This window comes from Balaenoptera ricei, unplaced genomic scaffold (genome assembly GCF_028023285.1).
Source record: "Balaenoptera ricei isolate mBalRic1 unplaced genomic scaffold, mBalRic1.hap2 scaffold_369, whole genome shotgun sequence".
Taxonomy (NCBI): Eukaryota; Metazoa; Chordata; class Mammalia; order Artiodactyla; family Balaenopteridae; genus Balaenoptera; species Balaenoptera ricei.
The window spans coordinates 53,270-80,810 of record NW_026777577.1 but is presented as its reverse complement, the minus strand read 5'-3'; the positions used below and the strand labels follow the sequence as shown (position 1 = coordinate 80,810).

The window sequence follows — 27,541 nt, the reverse complement described above, 5'->3', positions numbered from 1 at the left end:
GCATGCCATGTTTAAGAGGTACTGTGTCCCACATCCCTTTAGAAATACTAAGTATTTATCTAACTGCCATTCTCCTAGCTCTTTCTAGTCATGGCTCCAAACTGAGCCATGATTTTGAACCATCATTCAACATTTTAACGAGTATGTATTTATGTATCTAGTAGGTTTGGCCAGCCTGGCATTTTCATATGGATTCCCACATATACAGTTTAGGAAGATTACACACATTAAAATGGTTCTTCCTTCCAAAAGTCCCTGTTATATTTACTATAGAGAAAAAAAATTGGATGATCATTTTAACCCTTGCTAATGTTTTTTACAAGATTACAAAAAGTTTTATCTAATAAATAACATAAAATATGTTTTATAAAATATAGATAAATTTTACAAAATATATACAGAGGTTGTATTAATAATTAATAATTAGTAAATAATTAATAACCAATACAAAACCAATCAGGGGGTTGCTGCTCAGATACACAATTATGAGGATAAAAACAGAACAAAAACAAACATCACTGGAATACAGACCCCCCTCAGCTCCACCACTAACTAATCATAGGGATTGTCCTTAAGGACCTCCTGCCTCCCTCTTGCTGTCAGAATCCATTGTTAGCGACACCCTTTCTCTCTCATCCCTCCACACGTGTACAAAACTCCCAGTACAACTGTATTTAGCTGTGTTCTTTCTCATATCAGGTAAAAAGTAATATGCAAATAAACATGTAATCAAAGAGGTGAGTTATTTGTCAAATCTTGTGAGTTGCAAGGTCTTCTTAGTATGAAAGCTAAGGAGAAATTCAATGTTTATATTAGAAAAAAAATGAATTTAATTATGAAATGTAATCAGCACTCATATTCTGTGTGCCTGCTCCTTGAAAAAAGTTTTGCTAAGTCATGCCTTCAATTTCAAGACCTTACAGTTCATTGGAATGAGGAACTATGAATAGATATGTGCACATCACTAACTCCAGTATAAGACACTGGGAGAGAAGAGCTGGAAGGTAGCACTATAATGCCCTAGATTGCACTAGACATTAAATCTTTACCCATAGGATACCCATTTCATTTTACTAAATGGCTCTCTATAAACCTAGTGAAATGAATGATTTGCCAGATATTGTAAAGAGGGTAGAACTACAGGATTTTATAGTGTAGGTTCAAACTCTTTGCCTGACTCTCATAGTTTATAAGCTAGTCTCTTGCAGCCTTAACACAATGATGTTAAAAGCAAAGCAGCTACAAATTCCCTACCATCCTGTGCCCCCGTATCTCCAACCAGGAGTCGCTGAGAGGACAGAGCAAAGCGTCACCCTGCTGAATAGCAATTACTGCTTCTGTAATACCTATAATAACTGGCCCTAGTTTATAAAATTGAAACAAATTGCTTACAAGTAATTATTCTCAAGCAACATAAATAGTTTAAAGCTATTGCATCTGAAAAGTTAATTACCCTGAGTGCAACTCAGCATAATTTTCTTTTATAAAATATTTTATATTAAAAACCAGGCTGTTCACTAATGTCAGACAAAGGATTGTTCCCTTTGTGACAAGTTCACTTTTAATTTGCTTTTATTAATTATTTACTGATCCTATTCATAAAGAAAAACTGGAAATATATTACATAGCCTTTTATTTTTGGACATTGAGATATATTTAGAACTAAAGAGGAAATGAAGGAAGTAAATGTTCTTGTAATTCTTCACTCTCTGGCCGCTTCTATTCCAGAGACAGGAACAGCCCCCAAGACCACACTGTGAATTAGTCTGAGAATATCAACTGGGCTCAGAAACTTCCTCTCCCCCGCCCTCCAGCAAAACACATTTTATAACCAATCTTAACGAGCTGCAGTCTAGTGACTGTCAGTGGTCATACCAACAAAGCTGACAAATTAATTTACCTTAAAGCATAGTTAAGTGGTAATAGCAGTGCTGTTTTCTCAGAGAATGTTTGCATGTCAGTAGGGACTCCAGGTTACCCCAAAGGAATTGACAATTAATAGTGAAGCTATACAAATGGCACTGATCAGAAATATGTATACAAATGGGACAGTATCAAGGTATATATATTTTTTCTACATATATTTGCTCCTACAATTTCAATTAGATAATGATTTTCTGTTTTCTTTCTCAGTGGACATTTGTTGTAGGAAAGCAGAAAAAAGCAGCTTAAAGCCAAAGACTTTTCCAGTATTTTATAAAATCTGAAATTGAATAAAGAGGTAGGTGTTCCACATTAGAAATAAAGAGGATGATAACTTTGGGAAAGACAAGCCAACAATTGGCTGGTTTTCCCCAAGGATCAAAGCAGGTTGGAAGAACCTGAGGATTGTGAGAGTCATGAGCTGACCTCCACCTGTTTGTGGGGAGGAGGCTGGGGGTGAGCTCGGGCTTATGGAAAAGGATGGAACTGAGCAATGTGGACGCTGGATCCCCACCCAGGAGCATCTGTATTGACCTAGTTCCTGAGCACGGCCCAGAAGCAACAGAGCTAATGGGAATGTGTCCTATAATACCTTGGGGCCATGTAAACATGTAAAGCACTGCGTTGTGCTGGAGTGGAAGTGTGCGCCCCAGTAACTGAGTTTAAATTGTACTTCTCCCATTCCTAGTAACTCTATTTGTGCATCCACACTCCAATCTCTCAGCTTCTGTCTTTCTAGGTGTCTCCTTGAGCACTATACATCACAGCAGATGCAAAGCAGGGTGTGATACATCTTTCTGGAGCATCAAGTTTTTTTTGTTTTTTTTTTAAAGTATTTATTTATCTATTTATGGCTGTGTTGGGTTTTAGTTTCTCTGCTAGGGCTTTCTCTAGTTGTGGCAAGCGGGGGCCACTCTTCATCGCGGTGCGCGGGCCTCTCACTGTCGCGGCCTCTCGTGTTGCAGAGCACAGGCTCCAGATGCACAGGCTCAGTAATTGTGGCTCACGGGCCCAGCTGCTCCGCGGCACATGGGATCTTCCCAGACCAGGGCTCGAACCCGTGTCCCCTGCATTGGCGGGCAGATTCTCAACCACTGCGCCACCAGGGAAGCCCGAGCATCAAGTTTATTAACTAGAATTGGAAGAACCAAGGAGTCCTTGGAACAAGAACTATCCCCCTCCCCCACCAACACGGAAGACAGAAGAGTGGGGGAGGGGAGACGTGACCCAGGAATGACAGTCCAGTCTCTGAAGTTTCACCCAGGTGGGGGTTGAGGGGCAGACCTGCAGCCACGGTGGCCTCGCTTTCGGTCGCCCGGGCTGCTCCGGACCATCCTCTGAGCTGGCCAGGGTCTTGGATACGATGTTTCTGAAGGCCGCGCAGAGAACACCCTCATCTTCCACTGGACCGGGCCCCAGGGAGCACGGCGGCCTGACCTTCCTGCCTCGGTCATGCATGGGGTTCACATGGGCTCACTTTATTATGACGCCTCTTGCTGGGCAGCTTGCAACAAAGATGTTTCAAAACAAAGTTCCAGATTCTCCTAGCCACCCCTTGCTTTTTCTGGCTGTGGCCAGAGGGAGTGGATGAGGACACACTCTCAGGCTGCCCAGTGTGGGAGGACCCTCCAGTGTTGGACACATCCGGGGGGCAGCTGGTTCCCTCTGGGGCTCCAATCCTGCTGCTGGTGGAGGGGGATGTCCCAGTGCCACACTGGGGGGCTGGGCTGGGGGTGGCAGTCCTCGCCTCCAGGCTGGGTGGGGGACAGGCAGACTCACCGGTCTTCTGCTCCGCCTGCTGGTCTTCCTGCAGCTGCACGTTTTCTCCCTGGTAGAGCCACCTGCTTTTCAGGGGGGACACCACAGGGCTTTGAGAAGGCTCAAGTTCACTGCCGCTGAGGTCCCCGCGACAGAAGGGCCTCACAGTTACGATGGAGGCCCCTACCTGGGGTTTCTTGGCGCTCACACTGCCTGTTCCAGCATCCTGGATCTGGTCGCAAGTCAAGCCCGGAGTCGTCACCGTTGTCACCTTCAGGTCCTCTTCACAGGGTGGCTGGAGTGGCTCCTTCTGGCCCATGTTTAACCAAGCATGCCCCATGAGGTCAGGTAAGGTGCCTCTGTCACTGGGGTTGAGGGCAATCATTTTTTGTAATAGATCCCTTATCTCCAAAGACAGATAAGGTGGGATGTGGTATTTCCCTTGTAGGACTTGCTTCCGCAGCTCCTGGTAGTCTTTTCCCCAAAAGGGCTGGCACCCAGTTACCATGGCGTAGAGCACTACTCCCAGGCTCCACACGTCCACCGCAGGGCCGTAGCTCTGCCCCAGGAAGATTTCCGGGGCAAAGTAAGGGGGTGTGCCGCAGATTGTGTCCATTTGTCCAGAGTCATCACACTTGTTGCTGAAGCCAAAGTCTGTAAGTTTGATATTCATGTTGGAATCAAAGAGGATGTTCTCTGGCTTCAGGTCCCGATGCACGATGCCCCTCTGGTGGCAGTGCTGCAGGGCGGAGAGCAGCTGCCGGAACGGGCCTCGGGCCTCCGCCTCTGTCATACGGTCATGGGTCTTCAAATAGTGGCACATGTCCCCCCCACTGAGGTACTCCATCACCAGAATAAATGCCTCCTCTGTGTTAATCGCCCCCAGCAGTTTTACAATATTGGGGTGATTCAGGAGCTTCATACCGCACACTTCCCGGAAAACTGCCTGGACACTTGCGACGCTCTGACGCCTTTTCTTAATCACCTTGAGAGCCACCTGTGTCCCGGTCAGAATGTGCCGCGCCAACTTCACTTTACTGAAGGTGCCTTCACCAATGGTGCGGAGGATCTCAAAGCCGTCAATATGAGCCTCCTTGTCAGCAGAGTTGGCTGTGAGGCCCTGCATCATGGTGACCTGCTAACTACACTGACTGACAGCACTACCTAGAACGCTAACTACGCTAACTAACAATGCTAACTGTACTAACAGTGCTAAGTGTGCTGTCTCTACTAGCAGGGCTAACTACGCTAACTGTACAAACAGTGCTAACTAGCACTAACTACACTAACTATGCTAATCAAGTATTAACTACACCAGCTATGCTAACTATACCAACAGTACTGACTATGCTAACTGTACTAATCTAGCAATACTAACTAAAATTAAGATACAAATGAGAAAAAGAAGAAAGGAAGAAAAGAAAGCAGAAGAAATGGAAAAGAAACACCAAAAAATTGAGAAGAAAAAATTTAAAACTAAAAGAAATGATAAAGAGAGAAAAATGAGAAAAAGGCAAAGAAGAAAGAAAAATGAGAAAGATAAAAAAGAGTAGAGAAAAGAGAAAAATAAATCAACAAAACGGCAGAAACAAGGAAAAAACAAGCTAACTGTAGGTCCAAGGCCGTCAGGTCACCAAAAGCAGCTTCCTGGGCTCTAAGGACCAAAAACCTGGGCCCAGCTGCCCCTTTTACAGGGCTCTGTGAAGTACATCACAGTGGTGCACTCTGAGGTCAGAGCAAGAAATGGACGCATCACAGCTGGGGGTAAACCACAGGGGTTTTCTCACTTCTTGAGTTCAAGGCCCCTTTACACTTAGGAAAAAGGATCCCAAAGAAATTTTTCTTTACGTGTGTTATTAGATATTGGTATTCACTTTGTTATAAATTAAAATCTGTAGGATACTTCAGTGGCCTTTTTATTTCTCGTTTGAAAATCTGTAATAATTTTAAAGACCTCATAATGTCTACACTTGAAATATTCAATTCCTTTTCCTTAAATTCTGGTCTCAAAATAATGTTACAACTTAACTGACTTCACGATACTATACAAAATGTTCTGCTGCATAAGACACGATAAGGTACATTATGAAAGTTCTATGAAGCTGAGAGAAGATTTGCCAGGAAGGTCATGAGCAGATTTCTCATCAGGAGCCTCGGAGGCCAGATGGCATGGCTCAATGTACTTCAAGTGTTGAAGGAAAGAAACCATCAACCAAGAATCCTATATCTAGCAAAACTTTCCTTCGAAAATGAGGGAGAAATCAAGACATTCCCAGTTAATCAAGAGTTCTTAACCACCAGACCCGCCTGCCACAGGGAGTTCTTCAGGTTGGAGTCAAGGACCCTGCACAGTAGCTCAAAGCCTTATGAAGAAATAAAGACCTCTGGCAAAAGTAGATAGACGGGCGATGAGAAAAGCTAATCCTGTTGTAACTTTGGTTTGTAGCTCCACTTTTTGTTTTCTATTTGATTTAAGAGACTAATATATAATAAAACACACCACACACATAGAGATCAAAAAAAAAAATCTATACCTAAAGCTATTACTAGAATTAAAAAATTTCACACATCTTATTAATATATACACTTGATGAAAAAAGCGTTGAAAATTAGCATCAATATTGATATAACTATTTAGGAATTTAGATTACATGTTCCCCTATGTAATTCAATTAATATTTGGGAGAAAATTAGGAGATAAAAATTCTTTGAAATCTTAACATTTCATTATAAAAATAACCTTAATAATTACATAAATGAAGTAGAACTTTGGTGTGTAGATTTCTATCTACATATACATGGAAAATTATGAAATATATACAAACATGTACACACAGAATGGCCTTTACATATTCTATGAAAAATTCGTTCCCACCAACTAATGTATCACGGAAAAAAATTTCCAGAGGAGATATAGATAGATAGATAGATAGATAGATAGACAGACATGGATATATGTATCTATGTTTGCCTCTATAGACCCTTACTAGTAGTTGACATTATGGATGGTTCTACTAATTGACTCTTCTCAAATTTCTCCATGTAAGTTTGAGATAAACATGTAGGACAGCTTTCTTACCATGTGGGTAGTAAATGGGAGCAACAAGGACTATTGAAGGAGAACACAGCACATTGCTGCGTTAGTCTACTGAATATACTAAAAGGAGAAATTGAACCATCCCCATGTCAATCCTTGGGGATTAAGCAGAAGAACAAGGTGTTTACGTTACTCAAGTTTCAAACAAGCGAACAAACACCTCAGCACTTCCAGGTAACTACATTTCCACAAAAACTCCTATGAACATGCCAATAAGTCCAGAGCATCAAGAACTATGGCTAAAGAGGCCTTATGAGGCACTCAAAGACCTCACTTAGCCTAGAGTAAGTGGTTATACAGACTAATCCTTCTGTAACCCAAGTGAGGGGTGGAGAAGAAGCACTTCCTCATAGCATACGGCAGTGGTGATGGACAGAGAATATGCAAGGAATGAACTCTTAATACTGGCATCTTGTAGGCACACAGAGTACATAGATCATAGGAACAATGAGAAAAGAAACCTTTAGTTCCTTTAATTGGCTGAATTCATTAGAGGCTAGTATGGTTTAGACAAAAAAAAAAAAAAAAAGAGGCTCTTTCTAGCACAAGAGTTGGAAGATTGGTGGCCTATTTCAGTAGTTCTTATATAATCCAAACTCAGGTGAACAAGTGTTAGAGACAATATACTTTTATTATTATCAATCTTTGTAGGAGAGGCATAAACCCAGTCTGATTATATTTGAAAAAAAACTACTGTGATAATACTTCCCTTCCATGTGTTGGAGTATAATCTGCCATAATATATTTGGAGAAAATCTGGAATTTATCATATTCACAGTGAAAAAAAGAACAATCTGCCAGGGATTGGGGAGGGGAGGAGGGAAGGATGAACAGCTAGAGCAGACAGGATTTTTAGGGCAGTAAAACTATTCCACATGATGTGGTGGTAATGGTGGGTACATAACATCATGCCTTTGACAAAACCCACAGAACTGTAGATCACAAAGAATGTGAGCTCTTAAAATAACTGACTTTATTTTATAACAATGTATCAATGTAGGTTCAATTTTAACGTGCTTACCACACCAAGGCAAGATGTTAATAATGAGGGCAAGGGAAGGAGTGGGAGGGGGAGTATATGGGAACTCTGAACATGCTGCTCAAGTTTTCTGCAAGCTCAAAACTATTCTAAAAATAAATTCCAATAATTCAAAAAATGTAAAGGGAATAAGAAAGGCATATTAAGTTAATACTAAACTAAAAACTTTGGAGTAGGCATATTAATTTCAACAAAGCTGATTTAAGAATCAGCTTGGGACACCTGGAAACAAAGGGCAGGGTTAGCCCCTACAGCCAGTGCTGCTTTACAAGATTTGGACTAAACACATAACTGAGTCTTTTGCTCCATGTGGGAGTGAAGAAAAGTGTAGGAGGGGCCTTGCCTCCAGCCTTACAGTGAGCTCCCTGAGGGGTTGTTCTCTATCTTGTTTCACACTGAGACTGTTTATTGGTGACATTCTTTCTGGGTCAAAACCATTCCAGTGGGGGTAAGCTGAGATGAAGTGAGAGAGTGTCATTGACATATAGACACTACCAAATGTAAAATAGATAGCTGGTGGGAAGCAGCCGCATAGCACAGGGAGATCAGCTCGGTGCTTTGTGACCACCTAGAGGGGTGGGATGGGGAGGGTGGGAGGGAGGGAGATGCAAGAGGGAAGAGAAATGGGAACATATTGTATATGTATAACTGATTCACTTTGTTATAAAGCAGAAGCTAACACACTATTGTAAGGCAATTATACTTCAATAAAGATGTTTAAAAAAAAAAAAAAGATGTTAAAAAAAAATTTTTTTTAATTAAAAATACCAAGGAAAAGGTGGGACATTACATATTAATAAAAGTATCAATTCTCCAAAAAGACATAAAAATCCTAAAGTTGTGGAATCTGACATCAAGCTTTCAATATATGTGAAGCAAAAACTGATAGATCAAGTAGGTACAGAATCAGTAAGGATAGACTTGACCTGGACAGTAATAGCAATCAAACTAATATAATTGGCATTTATAGAATACTCCACTCAACAACAATAAAATATACATTTTTCTCAAACTCATGTGGATCACAGAGAAGAGTCTCAAGAGGAATTTTAAAAAGCAATTATATAGAAATAAAAATTTAAAAAAAATTGTAGATACAGAGAAAGCAGTGCTGAGAGGAAAATTAAGTGCATATATTCAGAAAGAAGAAAGATCTATAATCAGTAATCTGAGCTCCACCTCAGGAAACTAGAGAATGAAGAACAATTTAATATTAGTGTAAGCAGAAAGTAAAAAGAAATAATACATATGTGAGCATAAGTTATTGAAACTGAAAACTTTAGTAGAGAAAATCAATGAAACCAAAAACTTCTTTGAAAAGACCAGCAAAACTGATAAACCTCTAGCCAGGTTAACAGAAAAAGAAAAGAAAAGAAAAAATAATTACCAATATCAGAAATTAAAGAGACGTCATCCTGACCTGTTTCATGAATGTTAAAAAGGCAGTAAAGAACAACAAGCAGAACTCTATAATTTAGATGAAACAGAATGATTTTTTCACAGACACAAATGCTTAAAAGTTACACAAGGAGAGACAGGTCATCTGATCAGGCCCATATCTATTAAAAAAAAATTGTATCAATAATCAAAAACCTTCCAAAAAAGAAACCTTCAGTTCAGATAGTCACCGGTGAATTTTACCAAATCAAAAGAAATGGTGCCAATTACCACAATCCCTTCCAGAAAACAGAAGCTGAGGAAACTCATTCTATGAGGTCAGCATTACAATAATACCAAAACCAGACACAAGCATTACGTGAAATAAAAATATTTATATATCATGTTAAGAAGTTGAAAACTTTCTCACTAAAATCCAGAAAAAAGGAAAGATATTCTCTTTTACTCTTCCTACTCTCCGTTTTACTGAGATTTTTAGCTAGTACGTTAAAACAAGAAAGAAAAAAAAAGAGAAAGTATTTGGCTTGGAAAGGATTAAATAAAGCTGTCTATACTTGCAGATGACATGATTGTCTCTGCAGAAAAATATAATTTTGGAAAATTATGGAAATAATAAAGGACTATAACAAGGTCACAGGATTCATGGTTTAGTATATATTCTTGTGTATATGCTATACATACATATATATGTATTTTGTATATATACCGTACATATAAATATAAACACACATACATTTAATAAGTCAATGAAATTTGAAATTAAAACATACCATGTTGGGCTTCCCTGGTGGTGCAGTGGTTGAGAATCTGCCTGCCAATGCAGGGGACACGGGTTCGAGCCCTGGTCTGGGAAGATCCCACGTGCCGCGGAGCAACTGGGCCCGTGAGCCACAACTACTGAGCCTGCGCGTCTGGAGCCTGTGCCCTGCAACAAGAGAGGCCGCGATAGTGAGAGGCCCGCGCACCGCGATGAAGAGTGGCCCCCGCTTGCCGCAACTAGAGAAAGCCCTCGCACAGAAACAAAAACCCACCACAGCCAAAAATAAATAAAATAAATAAATAAAATAAATTTCTAGTTAATATTAAAAACAAAAAAAAACATACCATGTATATTGTACCATAAAAATGAAGTACTTAAATATAAATCTAACAAAATATGTATAGGAACTATATGTGCAAAACTATAAAATGCTGATAAAAGAAACCAAAGATTAAATAAATCAAGAGTTATTCTGTGTATACTGACTGGAAAAATCAATATTATTAAGATGTTTATTCTTCTTAACTGTATCTATATATTCCATGCAATTCCAATCAAAATTCCAGTGAGCTATTTTCTTGATATTGACACACTAATATCAAGTTAATGTGGAAAGGAGAAAGACCTAAAAGAGCCAAAACAATAATAGAAGATTAACAGCATAGCTGTAGTGCTAACAATTCCTGATTTCAAGAATTACTATAAAGCTACAGTAATCAAGAGAGCATGATATTGGCTCAAGAATAGACACATAGATCAATTAAACCATATAAACAGCCCAGAAGGAGATGCACAGAAATGCAGTCAACTGGTATTTCACAAGGGACAAAGACAATCAAGAGAGAAATAGATGAATGGATAAACAAAGTGTGGTACATTCAAACAGTGCAATATTATTCAATGAAGAAAAATAAATGAACTAAAATGCCATGAAAGGATATGGATGAATATTAAATGTATAGGGTAAAATGAAAGAAGCCAGTAGCAGAAGTCTACATACTGAATTATTCCACTTATATGACATCTGGAAATGACAGAACCTATAGGCATGGTAAATCAGTAATGGCCAGTAGATTAAAGAAGGGCTAGAAATGATGATGAAACACAGGGAATATGTTCAGCGTTTCAAAACAATGCTGTATACTTTCATTGCAGGTACATGACACTAAGCATTTGTAAAATTCCATAGAGCTTTACAGCTCAAATAGTAAATATTAATATAAACAAATTTAAAAAAATCATTTAAGAGGTCAGGGGAATCCAGGATGGGTGCAGAATGTAACTCGGGGCTGGGTATATGGGAACTGTCTGTATTACCCTTTCAATTTTTCTATAAATCTAAAATCTTTTCTAAAAACAAAAACTTATTTTTAAAAAATTCTGCAAGACACAAATAGAATACATTCAAAGAAAGTCACATCATAGTCAAACATCATAAATGAAAATAATATTTAACCAGAAAATAAAAAGATACATTATATTCTGGCACAACAATAAGAAGAATGAGAGCTAACATCATCAGAAACAAGTGAAGCCAGAGATAATAAAATCATATATTTAATGAAATTATAGGAAAAATGTGTAACCCCCAAATTTTATATCTACTAATAATTTTGTCCCAAAATTAAGGTTAAATAATGAAATTTTCAAATAAACAAGAACAGGCAGAATTTGTTGCTAGCTGAACCAGACTGCAAGGAATACTGTTGATAGCGCTTCAGATAAGACAAAGAAAACCAAACCAAACCAAAACAAACAAACAAAAATGAGCACAAATTTACTGATGTACGTATCTGCAGGAAGAAATGAAGATCACTGGAAAGGGAAATTGTGAATTTAACTATAAAATAATATTTATAAAATATATTAAATAGTTACTAACTCTTTGAAGAAAAAACTACACTGCAGATACATAACACATAATAGAAGGAGAATGAGTGACAACTAAAGTACAAAGGACAAAACAACAATACATGGTATTTTACTTACAATAATGGCTAATGGGCATAATTTAAGTCACTTTGAAAAGTGAAAGATTAAAAAGCTGAATTTAGAAAATAACCAGTAATAACACAAAGCAACATACATTTAAAACATTGACAGAATTAACAGGAGCTACAGAAAAATATACAATGAACCACAGCTATTTCAAATAGGATTTTCTCATAATTAAAAACAAAAAAATCAGTAATGCTATAAAAGCTTTATTTTTTATTGAAGTAAAATTGATGTATACCATTATAAAAGTTTCCGGTGTGCAACACTGTAATTCAATACACAACGGGATCATCATCAAAAGTGTAGTTATCATCCATCACCACAGAGTCGATCCCTTTTACCCATTTTGCCCACCTCTCAACCCCTTCTCCTCTGCTATATCTGTTCTAGATATAAAAGTTTTAAACTATATTATTATCTAACTTACCTAACAGAAATTTATAGAATACTACATCTGGCAGCTAAAATACATAGTCTTTGGGGCTATAAAACAAGTCTCAATAAGTCACAAAGGATCATATGTTCTGTGAACATACATAAATGAATAAGTGTTTTCGCGAAGAATAATGAGATAATCTTATGTGTTTGAGAATTAGCAGTACGTGTCTAAATTAACACTTCTTTAAAAAATGCAATGGGAATTTAAAATATATTATTGACAGTATGGAAATAGAAATTTCCCTTATCAAAACTTATATGATTGAGGCAAAACAGTCTTTGGATATACTTTATCATTTAAATATGAAAGTTTAAAAAATCAATAAGCTAAGCCTCCATCTCAAGATTCTAAAAAGGAAAAAGGAAAATTTAAAACCCAGAGGAAGAAGAAGGATAAAAAGTAGAATGATGAGAACAAAGATCAAAGATATAAAATAGAGAAAAATAACAAAGCCATAAGCTTTAATCTTTGAAAGTTTAATAAAATTGATAAACTCTGTAGTAGTAGAATAATACCCCCTCCCAAGTTGTAAAAGTGTTATTTCCCAGAACCTGGGAATATGTTCCCTTACATGGCAAAGAGACATTGCAGATGCAGTTAAGTTAGGATCTCCATAGCGTTTCCTGAATTACCCTGGTGAGCCAGTGTAATCACAAAGGTCCTTATTTTGAAAAAGAGTAGACGAGGGAAGCAGAAGTGTCGGAGTCAGAAAAGGAGATGTGACAGTGGAAGCAAAGTGAGAATGATTTCATTTCAGGCTGTAAGTATGGAAGGGGGCCAGTAGCTGAGGATTGGGGAGAGCCTCTAGAAGCTGAGAAAGGCAAGAAAATGGATTCCCAGAATGTGCAGAAGGAATGGGGTCCTGTAAACATTTTAACTGTAGCTTAGTTGGACCTATTTTGAACTGTGATCTCCAGAACTGTAAAATAATAAATTTGTGGTGTTTTAAGTCACTAAGATTGTGTTAATTTGTTACAGCAGCAACAGGAAACTAAGAGAAACCCTTAGCAAGACTGATAAAAAAATGTAAAGTACACACAAATTAACGTTAACTGAAAGCAATATAGTGGTGCCAATACACATATTTTCAAATTAAAGGAGAATAAGAGAATAGTGTATTTCCTTCTTGATTTTCAATACTGTATTTAGCAGAAACCAACTTTATTTATTAGCATAAGGACATAGGGGCGACAATGAAAAACAACAATCATAAGGAGAAAAAAGAAAAGAAAACAAAATGTACTATTTAATTAATTGTAAATGGATTAAAAAAATCATCCATTTTTAATTTGCTGTTTGTTAACTTTTTTTTTTTAACAGCATTATTGGAGTATAATTCCTTTACAGTGTTGTGTTAGTTTCTGCTGTATATCAAAGTGAATCAGCTATACATATACATATAGCCCCAGATGCCCTCCCTCTTGCCTCTCCCTTCCCCCGTCCCTATCCCACCCCTCTAGGTGGTCACAAAGCACGGAGCTGATCTCCCTGTGCTTGAGTATCTTTTTAAAACAGCAAGATGTCCGGATCCTAATATCAATAAAACAAATTAGGACAATAAATGACTCCATTAAAATAAATCTGTTGCCCATAAATTTTCTAGCAATTAATATAAATCAACTTTATTATAAATTGTATAGTACACTCCTGCCAAATTGAGAACTATATATTTTATTTCCATCTGTATTTTGAAGTGTGAATACTAGAAAATTAGCTTTAATAAAAGCTCAATTAATCTAAGTAATAATGCCTAAATATCTCTTGGTGTGAAGGGTCTTGAAACACATGATTTTCCATCCCAATGCCAGTTTTGTCTAATCATCTTATGGGCAAAATTTATGTCATATTTTTGCTTTGAAAAATCTATTTGGAACAAAGAAAACTATAGTTAGGCAACAAGTCCTGTATTGTTGAAAATTAGCAACTGTTATCACAACAACAACAATAAAATGTACTTTGACTCCAATGTAATTTTGTACTTAATTTTTCTCTTAATTTTCAAGAACCATTTTTTATTAAACCCATATAAGAAAATTTACTTATCGGTGTTATTTATATTTAATTTACAAGAAGACTGAAGCAACAGTTATGTCACTATTATATATTGCTTAAATTTTTTCACTGATTTTATGTTAGAGTTATTTGGAAAGTTTATAGTCCTTAAATTTCGATTAATGTCCTCACATTTTGTTGCATGTGTGCTCAGTTCTCCCAAAAATTATTTGAACTTGACCACTCTGAATATAAAGCTGGCATTCAAGTCAATCAAAAAATTACTTATGTCTCTGGTGAAATGTCTATTTACGTCTTCCGCCCATTTTTTAATTGGATTGTTTGTTTTTTTTGATATTGAGCTGCACGAGCTGTTTGTATATTTAGGAGATTGATCCTTTATCTATTGTTTCACTGGCAAATATTTTCTCCCATTCTGAGGGTTGTCTTTCCATCTTATTTATTCCTTTGCTGTGCAAAAGCTTTTAAGTTTAATTAGGTCCCAGAAGACATACAGATGGCCAAGAGGCACACAAAAAGATGCTCAACATCACTAATTATTAGAGAAATGCAAGTCAAAACTACAGTGAGGTGATACCTCACACCGGTCAGAATGGCCATTATCAAAATATCTAGAAACAATAAATGCTGGAAAGGGTGTGGTGAAAAGGGAACCCTCCTGCACTGTTGGTGGGAATGTACGTTGATACAACTATGGAGAACAGTGTGGAGGTTCCTTAAAAAACTAAAACTAGAACTACCATATGACCCAGCAATCCCACTACTGGGCATATACCCTGAGAAAAGCATAATTCAAAAAAGAGACATGTACCACAGTGTTCACTGCAGCACTATTTACAATAACCAGGACATAGAACTAACCTAGATGGATAAAGAAGATGTGGCACCTATATACAATGGAATATTACTCAGTCATAAAAAGAAACGAAACTGAGTTATTTGTAGTGAGGTGGATGGACCTAGAGTCTGTCATACAGAGTGAAGTAAGTCAGAAAAAGAAAAACAAATACGTATGCTAACGCATATATGGAATAGATTCCATATATGCAATCTAAAAAAAAAAAAAAAAAAGGTACTGATGAACCTAGTGGCAGGGCAGGAATAAAGATGTAGACATAGAGAATGGACTTGAGGATATTGGGTGGGAAGGGAAAGCTGGGGCGAACTGAGAGTAGCATTGACATACATACACTACCAAATGTAAAACAGTTAGCTAGTGGGAAGAAGCAGCACAGCACAGGGAGATCAGCTCGGTGCTTTGCGATGACCTAGACGGGTGGGATAGGGAGGATGGGAGGGAGGCTCAAGAGGGATATGGGGATATATGTATGCATATGGCTGATTCACTTTGTTGTACAGCAGAAACTAACACAGTATTGTGAAGCAATTATACTCCAATAAAGATCTATTTAAAAATTACTTAGGATTTAAGTGAAATTCATTAAGACTAAGTACTTAATGAAAATTAGCAAGGTCTTTTATCTCTCTTTAGAAACAAATATCCATTTTTACCTTTACTTGATATATCTGAAGTAACATATATAGATTTGCCTTTGAATATTACATTTCTTCCATCTGGTCCACTACTATTTTGGAAAGCTTGGTCCTTTCTGAGTGAGAAACATAAGATTTGAAATGATTAAGGTCCATTTATAACATTACTATTTGCTTAAATTTTATATCATTATCTGTCATTATTGAGTAGAATGCATCACCCCTGAAGGAGGCATATGAGTCTAACGGTAAAAATATAAGGATGAGGCATATATTTAGGTCATGGATAACTCAGCAGGTAATGAAGAACGGAGTAGGCATTTAAAATCCCCTACATTTGAAAATCTTGTAAGCCAAAAGATGATTCTTAAACTACAGAAAATGTTATGTGTTTATCTAGTTGCTTGATATTGTTTTTTGTCACTTTTTATTGAATAATGGACATTGTGTGTAGAATAGTGCTGACTGAGGTCAGAACAAGAACATGGACCCAAACTGTCTCTCCTCCCAAGCCCACTGAAAGCAAGATGACAATGGAGACTTAGATAATGATTCTGTTAAGGTCAGCCTCCTGGACTGACCTCAGGGCCAGGGAAAGAAATGTAGCAGTAAATGGAAAATAACCAGGACATATTTCTTGGACAGTCATTTAAAAATGTAAGATTTCACAAAATATTACATGATATCATTTTACTATCTTGTTGTAAATGTGTAACTTCTCTCTTCTAATGGGACAAACAGAACTTTCCAACACCAAGCGAGCAAATCATTACATTTCATTAATCTCATTTTTTCTGATAGAAAAAAATATATATATTAATAAGGCCAATAACCAAAATTTCCTTGAGCAGCAAGTGAAATTATAAAAGTAATTTTTGCAAATAAACTCATAATCATTCCAGAAGAATTGTGAGTTTCTGGAAATCTAAAGGATGTCATATAATTATATTATTTCTTTTTAAAATATTTTCTAACAATGTGTGTGTTTAATTTGGGTGCTATAGGAAACATACAGCACCAAAATTAAACACATCCATGTACACACTCTCACAATTATATAGCATGTTTTTACTTTTGAGGGATAGATAGATAACAAAGCAATAAAATATAAATCATAAATCAGAATACAGCTTCACAGCCTGCAACTTCCCCTTTGAAACATAAGGTATGAAATTTTTGAAACAAAATTATAAAGAATGAGAACATTTGAAGGTAAGCCCAAGGCAATACAGCAAACAAAGGTCTCATTTGTATAAATAGAGTTGTATTAGAGGATAGATATAACAGAATGAGTTGCTATAAACAGGACTCAAAAGTTTTATGACGAAACGATTAATCAAACAAGTTTTTCTAGAATGAAGCAGTGATTGCACAGAGTCTAGTTATAGAAAAATAAATATATTCAAAATCTATGGTTCTCATTTTTCTTTACTGATCTTTTCCAACGTCCAGAAATCTCTTTCTCCTTTTTTTTCTCCTTGCTCTCTCTTTCATGTGTGGGTTATTGTTCCTCCTAAATTCATATGCTGAAACCCCACCCCCACAGTGTGATGGTGTCAGGAGGTGGGGCCTTTGGGAGGTGACAGGGTTAATGGCTTTATAGGAGCTACCAGAGAGATTACTGCTCTCTGCTGTTCACCCTGTGAGGATACAAGAAGTCAGCAGTCTGCCACTTGGAAGAGCGCCCTTACCAGAACTTGACCATGCTGGCACTCGGATCTTGGATTTCCAGCTTCGAGAACTGTGAGAAATAAGTTTATGTTTTTTATATGCCACCCAGTCTATGGTATTTTGTTACAGCAGCCTGAAAGGACCAAGAGAGTGTAGAGAATACATATAGAAATTAAACCAATGTATAGAAAGGATGAGGAATTTACCAACATCTAATTAGTTTCTAGGTATCTATTTCTTAATTATCTTTTGCCAGACTCTTTTTGTCTACCCAGAACTGTCCAAGTAATTAAAAACAAAATTCCAGTCAGCAAAAGTGGCAATGCCATTAGACATCATGGTTCCCCAGAAATTAATTTAAATCAACCATAGAGACATATTGTTTTTACCAACTGATGAAGGAAGCCTTCTTCAAGAAGAAATTGCACCTATTAAAAAAAGGCATCTGTGACCAAAACCAATAAAATTAAAAGCTCTTTTAAATTTAAATAAGATTTTGAAAACTTGAGGAAAAAATTAAATAGATGGTAGGAAATAAAATCAAATAAACATGTCATAAATCAGGGACAATAAAGATGGGCACCAAACTCCCATCCAGAACACTGAGTATGGAAAGAGTGTTTTCAACTAACAAAGTTAACAGAATTTAAAACAGGCATCCAACCAAACCACAAATCAAATGTGAAGGTGGAATAAAGACATTTTCAGATATGCAAACATTAAAAAATATATCAGTAAGATCTTGCTTTGGGCTGGCTAACTGAAATGCATTCAGGTTCCTATAAAAAAAAATACTGTAAACAGCGTGGCTTATAAATAACAAACCTTTATTTCTCACAGTTCTGGAGGCTAGGAAGTCCAATATCAAGACACCAACAGATCTGGTGTCTGGTGAGGACCCATTTCCTCATTGACAGCCCTCTTCACACTGTAACTTCATGTGGCAGAAGGAGCCCCGGGATCTCTATCATTTTTCTTTTATAAGGACCCTAATTCCATTCATGAGAACTCCATCCTCATGACTTCATCTAATTCTCATCAACTCCCAAAGACCCCACCTCCTAACACCATGACAATGAAGGTTAGGATTTCAACATATGAATTGTGGGTGTGGCGGCACAGAGGACAGAAGCATTCAGTCCACTGCAGATGGGTTGCAGCAAAATTAATTAGTGAACCAAGAAGGAAGAACATATGAGACCCAGGAAGAAAGCATTCAAACTGGCCTGATAATTTGATGCTGGGAAGTAAAAAGCACCAATCTATGTAGGGAAGAGTTCCTGAGTGGTCTGAAATGTCAAATCAGAAAGCTGAGATTTACCATTTTGAATGCAGAGAAATTCAAAAAGAGTACATCAGACAGCAGTACAGAAGTCATGATGCTAATCTTGGTGCTACCACAAACGACCTGAGTGAATTTTTTAACTTAAACTTAGCCTTAAGTGTCACAGTCAGAAGGACTGGATGATAAACAGCCAGAACAACCCTCCAAAGCTAAAGGGAGGATTAAGCCAGGTCCTGCAGCTGACAGCATGCACACACTCAGGACAGGCAGAGGAGTTCAAACACCAGGAAGATGCTCTCAAATGTGCACAGAATGTAGTCTGGGGTTAAGCGGTGAAGTTTACATTCTAATATGTGAAAATTAGTACTGAGAAACTAAATTATAGTCACTGATTAAGGAAAGGAATTTGTTCTCTGAATAAGGAACTGTTCTCAATGCCCTGAAAAAATTAATAATAGAAGAGATAGATACTATCTAAAAATTCTATGTCATTGTAGACAGTGTGAAATATATATTAGCAAGTTAATACCTTATTGTCATCAGTATTATTATGGGTATTCACTTTTTTTTTTTTTAATTTAAAGTAATTACGTTACAGGTGCAATAGCTAAATTTACTTCCACGTTTAAATCTGTCAATGGACAGGAATAAATGTAGCTATATCATCAGTCTTGTTTTACACTGCAGCACTTTGGGAAGGTCTTTCAGGCATGTTATATTATGATACACCACCTCTTCCAGAAAGTTCAATCATCACAACATATTTATCTTTCTTGCTATGTATTGGATTCCTGATTCTTTGTCATCTTGGCACAGATGAATTTTTTAACATTATATATGAAATTGCAGAGTTAAAACTTCTCTTGTTTTTCCCTGCCTTTTTGTGTCTTCTAACACCAGAGCTGTCAAATATGATTGGCAATATTCGCGAAAACATGATTTGTTCATGTTTTCTAACCTCAGCTGGACCTGCATTGTTGCTCAACAACACTTTATTAATTCCTATCATATCTTCCAGAGCAGTGTTATCCTCTGCTTAACTAAGTACTTTCCCTCCATTCTGTTATGATTTGGAAACACTGAAAAGGCATTTCTTAACCTTAAACTTTCTGCTTATCTCTTCTCTAACATTTCCTTTCTTCCTCCAGAGAGAGAGAGAGAGAAGCAGAGAGAGAGAGAGAGAGAAAGAAAGAGAGAGAAGCAGAGACAGAGAATCTTTTTCTTTCCAATTAAAATCTGTATTAACCTGAGTCAATCCAAAGGCATCTCCTCTAAGAGCCTAGTCTACCAATTATGTTCTGCTTCTTAAAATACCTCTCATTGTTTTTGTACCAACAGTCACAAAACAACTGGTCAATTGTTATTAAACTAAAAAACAAACAAATACAAACTAAAGTATTTCTCCACTGTTATAACTTACCTTTTTCTTCTAGTCTTTAATAAATGGCTAATGTGCCAATTTGCCTAATTTACCCAACTCTCTCTAGTCCAACCCCACCCTAAACTTTGAAGCCTGGGTTAGCTTCTTGACATTCCTTCACCAAAGCACTGATTCTTCTCTATCTGTGGTTACTTATGACTACCATTTTTTCAAATTTCAAGGACGTTATTTTCATGCTTTTCATTCTCCTCAAAATCTTTATAAATTGCAAATCTCTCCTTGAAATATCTTTTTTGAAATATCACGGTTTGCTTATTCTTTATTTTCTTTCTAAATTCAAATTTTAAAAAATCTCTTTAATGAACTTCCAGTTTGATCTTAATTAATTATTGGTCTTCCATGACCCAAAATTAATATTATCAACTAACTACTGGACTTCTACTTTCATTCATTCATTAACGCATGTATGTATTGGGCACTTACTGTGCTTTAGACAGTCTATACAGAATAATGAAAGAAGTAGAGAAAACAGAGAACAATCCTTGCCATTACAGTTTAACATTTTAGCTTTGCACTGTCTAAGATGATAGCCACTGGCCATGTGTGGCTATTTAAATTACAACTTAAAGTAAGTTAAATAAAATCATGATCCATTTTCTTAGTCACTCTATCTATATTTCATGTTATCAAAATTCACACGTGGTAGCAGCTTCCAATTTGGAAAGGCCAGATACAGAGTATTTCCATAATGCAGAAAGTTCCATTGGATAGTACTGCTCAAGCCAGAAGTAACCAATAAATAAATAAACTAGTGAAAATTAAACTGTACACTGCATGGTACACTACCATGGGGAAAAATAAAGCATGGGAAAATTATGGAAAGTGTGGGAGTGAGGTATAATCTCTTTTATAATGGTATTCAGGGAGAATTTTGTTAAAAAATATATTTGTGTAGAGACTTAAAGATGAGAGAGCAAGCTATGCAGATATGATGAAAAAGGGTACTGCAAGCAGACAGATTAGCCAATTTAAAGGTTCTAAAATATAAGCATGCTTAATTTATACCAAAAAGAGCATGGAATCTTGTGTGTCTGAAGAACAATAATAATAGGAGAAGTAAGGAAGACGCTTTGTGGCAGTAGCAACAGTGAGAAGTGTTCAGATATAGAATATATCCTGAACAATGAGCCAACAACGTATGTTGATGGAATGGATGTGAGGTGTGGCTAACAACTTCAAGATCATGGCCTGAAGAACAAGAAGGGTAGGGTACTTATTAATTTAAGGGAGGGAGATTGCAAGATTAGCAGGCTCTTACTGGAGGAGCTCCAATTAGGATATGGGTTTGGGTCCTGTTAATTTTAAAAGACCTACTTGAGATCCAAGCAAAGAAGTCAAATAGTGTTAAAGATATATTATTAGAGTTCAGGACTGAGATAAAAATGTAGGACTTGCTAGCCTATCAAAAGCACCTCAAGCTATTTAATGGAAAATACCATGCAGAAAATCAGTAAAATGAAGAATTCCAAGAACTGATCCCTGGATCTCTCCAGATTTTTTCCAAGAAATCAAAAAAGAATTCCAGTACTTTTGGACAAAATCAGGAGTGTTTGTTTTCTTAAAGCCAAATGAATAAAGAATTTTAAGGTACTGATAACCTTTACTAAACGTTGCTACCAGCTCAAGCAAAATGAAGTCAGGAAACTGATCATTGGACTTAGCAATGTAGAGGAAATACCTCATCCTTCCTGTAAATCATTTCCTCAGATGCTTTCAAAAGCCAATAATTATATCCTGGACATTTGCCTCTGGTTCACCATAAGTAGCTCTAATTTCTTGGTAAAACCATTTACCAGTTGCAATAGATTCTACCTTTTCAGAACTATCACATCAGTTTCCTTATTTTTCTATTCCAATCTCTCTGCCATTAATGTACCTCAAGTCCAAAAGTTCAGTTATACACGTTTATATCAGCCCTTGCATTTTTTTCTTATCTCCTTCAAGAGGGACTTAGCTTCAAGTCATCATTTTACCTTAGCTGTATTAATTTTCAAGAAATAAAGTTTTCTATCTTGTCATTTTTATTAGGAAAAAATCAATGATTTATGCCAGGTACCAAATGTAGTATAATCCCATTTCTCTTCGACTGTATTTTTCCATTGAATATATTCAGTATTCCATTTTTTTTTTAAATCCTTCAATTTAATTGTATGCTTCTTCAACTGTGGCCCTGTCACCTACCTGTACAAACCATTTCTTAAAATATTTACCTTTGAACACTGGCTCTATTTCCTCACTACCTTTCTCTCTTTAATGCAGAAAAATCTGTTTTCTTTCCATAACCTCTCTGAAATAACACTTCTAAAATCTTCATTGATTTCTCCACCTGGAAAGCTAGTGGTCAATATCCTTTTACTTGTTGTCTCAGCATTTGCTGCCCTCTTTCTTAAAACAGTTCCGTGATGTCACACTCTAGGCTTTCTCTTAACACTCATTTATTCTTTCTTCATCTTTCAGTCTTATCCCATGCTACTTGGTCAGTATTTTGGGGTGCATTATTACTTTTTCATTGCTCCCTAGCAAAGCCCCATTACTGCTCCTACATCAATAATCCAGTCTAGCCTCACTCTTTGAAACTGTAAATCTGCATCACTGCTTTGACATCTACTTCAAAGGAACCCCATAGGTACTTAAAATGAGTTTGTAGTCTCCCTCCTTTAAAGAATTTTATTTCCCAGTCTTGCCTAAATTCTCTATCACTGTGAATAAAACCATTATTCAATTAAATATCACAATCCAGCGACAAAGAGTAACCTTGGATAACTCTGTCCCTTTAATTTCTAATTCTCCACAATGTACTTTCCATTTTACATCTTAAATATTTCTTAAATTCGTACAGATATCTATCTCCAAAGCACTTATTTGGAGCAATCATTAGCTCTCAACTGGTCCACTGTAGCAACATTTTCATCTCCTTCCTTCCAACCCTTTTGCCCCTCCAACTTTTCTTCACTCAACAGTGAGTGTTTTAGTTCTGATAATAATAAAACAACATTTTCTCTTATTATTCACTTAAATAATTACCCATTACTTTTAGGATAAAGAACAAACTGACTTTTAAAAACCCTGCAACATCTGGGACTGTCTTGTGTTTCCTATTTCCCCTACAACTGGAGAACACCTGGCTCCCTGTACTGCAGCCACACTGGCCTTACATTTCATACACACTTTCTCACATGCATGTAATACTCTTTTGTCCTCCTTTCACCTCTGTCCTCTGAACTCATTTTTTTTTTTCTTCAGGGAATTCTCCATTCATCTATCTGATGAAGTCATAGTTCATATCATGTATTTTCTAGAACTGTGCAACTGTCTATCACAACCTTCAGAATCATATAATTGTAGTTTCAGATATTTTTATGTAATTATGTCATTTGTTCCTATTTTCCTTTACTCTATATAGTCTCAAGACCTGGTGTTTCTTATAATGTGAAGTATGGATTTTTAGTGTGTAACATGGTCTCTGGAATTGTAGCCCCAAAAAATTATTTGTAGAGTTAATCAGTTAAATTCTCTCAATTAAATTCCTCTATAATATGATTTTAAACTACTTTTCTGGCTTTATATACTATCATTCCTCTACATTTGCTCACTCTAAAATAACACTTTATGACTTGCTCTTTCTGAAGATGTTTCTTACTTTTACACATTTTTCCCAAGATTTCATGCTCTTTTCTCTGACTGCAGTGCTCTCTCATCCAATTCTCCATTTCTCTTCTGAAATAGTACACATATTTGAAAGCCCACCTTGAATGTTATCTCATCATTATAATATTTACTTCCTTTTAGTTTCCAGATTTTAAAAAATCTCTTCAAAGTCACTTTTTTTTCTCATTTTTAACTTTATTTTTATTGCCTGAAGTGGGTCTCTTGTAGACAGCATATTTATGGGTCTTGTTTTTGTATCCATTCAGCCAGTCTATGTCTTTTGGTTGGAGCATTTCATCCATTTACACTTAAGGTAATTATCAATATGTATGTTCCTATTACCATCTTCTTAAATGTTTTGGGTGTGCTATTGTAGGTTTTCCTTCCCTTGTGTTTCCTGCCTAGAGAAGTTCCTTTAGCATTTGTTGTAAAGCTAGTTTGGTGGTGCTGAATCCTCTCAGCTTTTGCTTGTCTGTAAAGGTTTTAATTTTTCTGTCAAATCTGAATGAGATCCCTGCTGGGTAGAGTAATCTTGGTTGTAGGTTTTTCCCTTTCATCACTTTAAGTATGTCCTGCCACTCCCTTCTGGCTTGCAGAGTTTCTGCTGACAGATCAGCAGTTAACCTTATGGGAATTCCCTTGTATGTTATTTGTTGTTTTTCCCTTGAGGCTTTTAATATTTTTTCTTTGTATTTAATATTTGATAGTTTGATTAATATGTGTCTTGGCGTGTTTCTCCTTGGATTTATCTTGTATGGGACTCTCTGTGCTTCCTGGACTTGAGTGACTATTTCCTTTCCCATATGAGGGAAGTTTACAACTATAATCTCTTCAAATATTTTCTCAGTCCCTTTCTTTTTCTCTTCTTCTTCTGGGACCCCTATAATTCGAATGTTGGTGCATTTAACGTTGTCCCAGAGGTCTCTGAGACTGTCCTCAGTTCTTTTCATTCTTTTTTCCTTATTCTGCTCTGCAGTAGTTATTTCCACTATTTTATCTTCCAGGTCACTTATCCGTTCTTCTGCCTCAGTTATTCTGCTATTGATTCCTTCTAGAGAATTTTTAATTTCATTTATTGTGTTGTTCATCATTTTTTGTTTGCTCTGTAGTTCTTCTAGGCCCTTGTTAAACATTTCTTGTATTTTCTCCAGTCTATTTCCAAGATTTTGGATCATCTTTACTATCATTACTCTGAATTCTTTTCCAGGTAGACTGCCTATTTCCTCTTCATTTGTTAGGTCTGGTGTGTTTTTACCTTGCTCCTTCATCTGCTGCTTATTTCTCTGTCTTCTCATTTTGCTTAACTTACTGTTTTGGGGTCTCCTTTTCACAGGCTGCAGGTTCATAGTTCCTGTTGTTTTTGGTGTGTGTCCCCAGTGACTAAGGTTGGTTCAGTGGGTTGTGTAGGTTTCCTGGTGGAGGGGACTAGTGCCTGTGTTCTGGTGGATGAGGCTGGATCTTGTCTTTATGGTGGGCAGGACCGCGTCCAGTGGTGTGTTTTGGGGTGTCTGTGACCTTATTATGATTTTAGGCAGCCTCTCTGCTAACGGGTGGGGTTGTGTTCTTGTCTTGCTAGTTGTTTGGCATAGGGTGTCCAGCACTGTAGCTTGCTGTCATTGAGTGGAGCTGGGTCTTAGCATTGAGATGGAGATCTCTGGGAGAGCTCTTGCCGTTTGATATTACATGGAGCTGGGAGGTCTCTGGTGGAGCAATGTCCCGAACTCGGCTCTGCCACCTCAGAGGCACAGGCCTGACACCCGGCCAGAGCACCAAGACCTTGTCAGCCACATGGCTGATATATACTGCCAAATAAAACTCAGGATCATCAACCAATATGAGAAATCTGAGAACCAGAAGAGATTCATCCAAATTTGTCTGGATTCTCCAAGGAGGTGGATGGGCACCAGAGGCCTCTGCTGGTACCAAGGCTCTGGCTCATTGTAGTGTTCAGGCGAAGGAGAGAAGTCTGCTTTGGGTCCCTTTGTTGATCACCAAAACAGTCAAAGTAGCCCAAGACTGGAAATAACTGCAAAGCCCATCAGGTAAATGGGAAAGAAACTGGAGCACAACCACCAGTGGAGTAGCACTAGGGACTTCCCTGGTGGTCCAGTGGCTAAGACTCTGCTCCCCCAATGCAGGAGGCCCAGGTTCAATCCCTGGTCAGGGAACTAGATCCCACATGCCGCAACTAAGTGTTCACATGCTGCAACCAAAGATCCTGCATGCCGCAACAAAGATCCAGCACACGACAACAAAGATCCCAGGTGCCGCAACTGAGACCGGGCACAGCTGCTAGTGTTGGAGGGTCTCCTGCAGAGGCAGGGGTGGCTGTGGCTCACCGTGAGGACAAGGACTCTGGCAGCAGAAGTTCTGGAAAGTACTTCTTGGCGTGATCCCTCCCAGAGTCCCTCTTCAAAGGCACTTAAAGCCTACGTTGAATTATAGAAACTTGTATACTTTTCATACTTTTGTCCCCAAGGGAATTGTGTACTCCTCCAGTGCGAGGACAGTGTTTCCTTTTGGTTTCTATCCCTGTGACATCTGACTCAGTGCTTTGATGGTTGAAGTCAATTATTTATTTATTTTTTATTAAGTTGGAATGCCCAAGGTCACAGAGGAAAGGCAAGTATCAAAATCCATGTCACCTCATCCCATTACATGACATAGTTCAACCTTGCATGAAAATTTGTTGGCAATATAATGGACAGACTCTATTATTTAAAACGCAACTTTAAGCAGATGTGAACATTAGGAGTAGATGGCCATCATGATTTGTTAGTTATTAAAATTTATTTTTTGATTAAATGAAAAAATTCTAAATATATTGTCATCTATTAGGCTCTGATTTGGCCAGTTGCCTAATACTTCTCTACATGGTTGTAATCTTGGAATATTACATAAGTCATTCTTTAGTTAGGCTAAATTACTTTAAGTGATGCTACTCTTTAGAATCAAAGACTTAGATTAAATCCTTAAAACATCAATGGAATTTACAGAATTTACAACATGCTAGTTAATGTTTCTCACATTTTAGTTATTGATTTCCATTTTCTATGAATATCAAGATTAATTATTTCTCAAGTTGCCTGGATAAAGATACACATGGTGTTCAATAAATTTTGATGTTCATTTTAGAAAGTCAGTATCTACTTATAAATTATGTAATTTTCATGATATTTATAGCTGAAAAAGTAATTCCTTCTTTCAACTGAACACACACTTAAAAATCCTCTTCTTTGAAAAGATATTTTGGAAAATATAACTAATTTTCTGAAATGAATATACATTGTTTTTATTAATATTTTTCACTTTAACTCTAATACTCTTTTGAATCATTAAAATTTTATTATTGGGGAAACGTCTAGGAATTGGCAGGATTCAAATAGAATAACAAAAATGAAATATATAGCAGCTCATACACATAAGGCAAAATATTAGCAGATTGAAAGGTTGGGAAAAGGCAGCAAGGTGAAACATATAAATACACATGGAAAATTTGTTCATGTAACACCCAACTTCCCAGTAGGTAGTGAGACAGACACTCCATTGAGAAATAAAGATGTATTTCCCAGGGAGT

At 37.1% G+C, this 27,541-nt stretch overlaps 1 long non-coding RNA gene across 6 annotated transcripts in view; it reads right to left on the bottom strand.

The window, feature by feature from the left end:
* The window catches only part of LOC132358773 (uncharacterized), a 200,685-nt gene that overhangs the window by 124,797 nt on the left and 48,347 nt on the right, over positions 1-27,541 (bottom strand). For all 6 annotated transcript variants that reach the window (XR_009500518.1, XR_009500513.1, XR_009500515.1 and 3 more), the window contains one exon: positions 9,986-10,140. This is a non-coding gene — a long non-coding RNA (uncharacterized LOC132358773). The remainder of the gene's footprint in view (positions 1-9,985; positions 10,141-27,541) is intronic.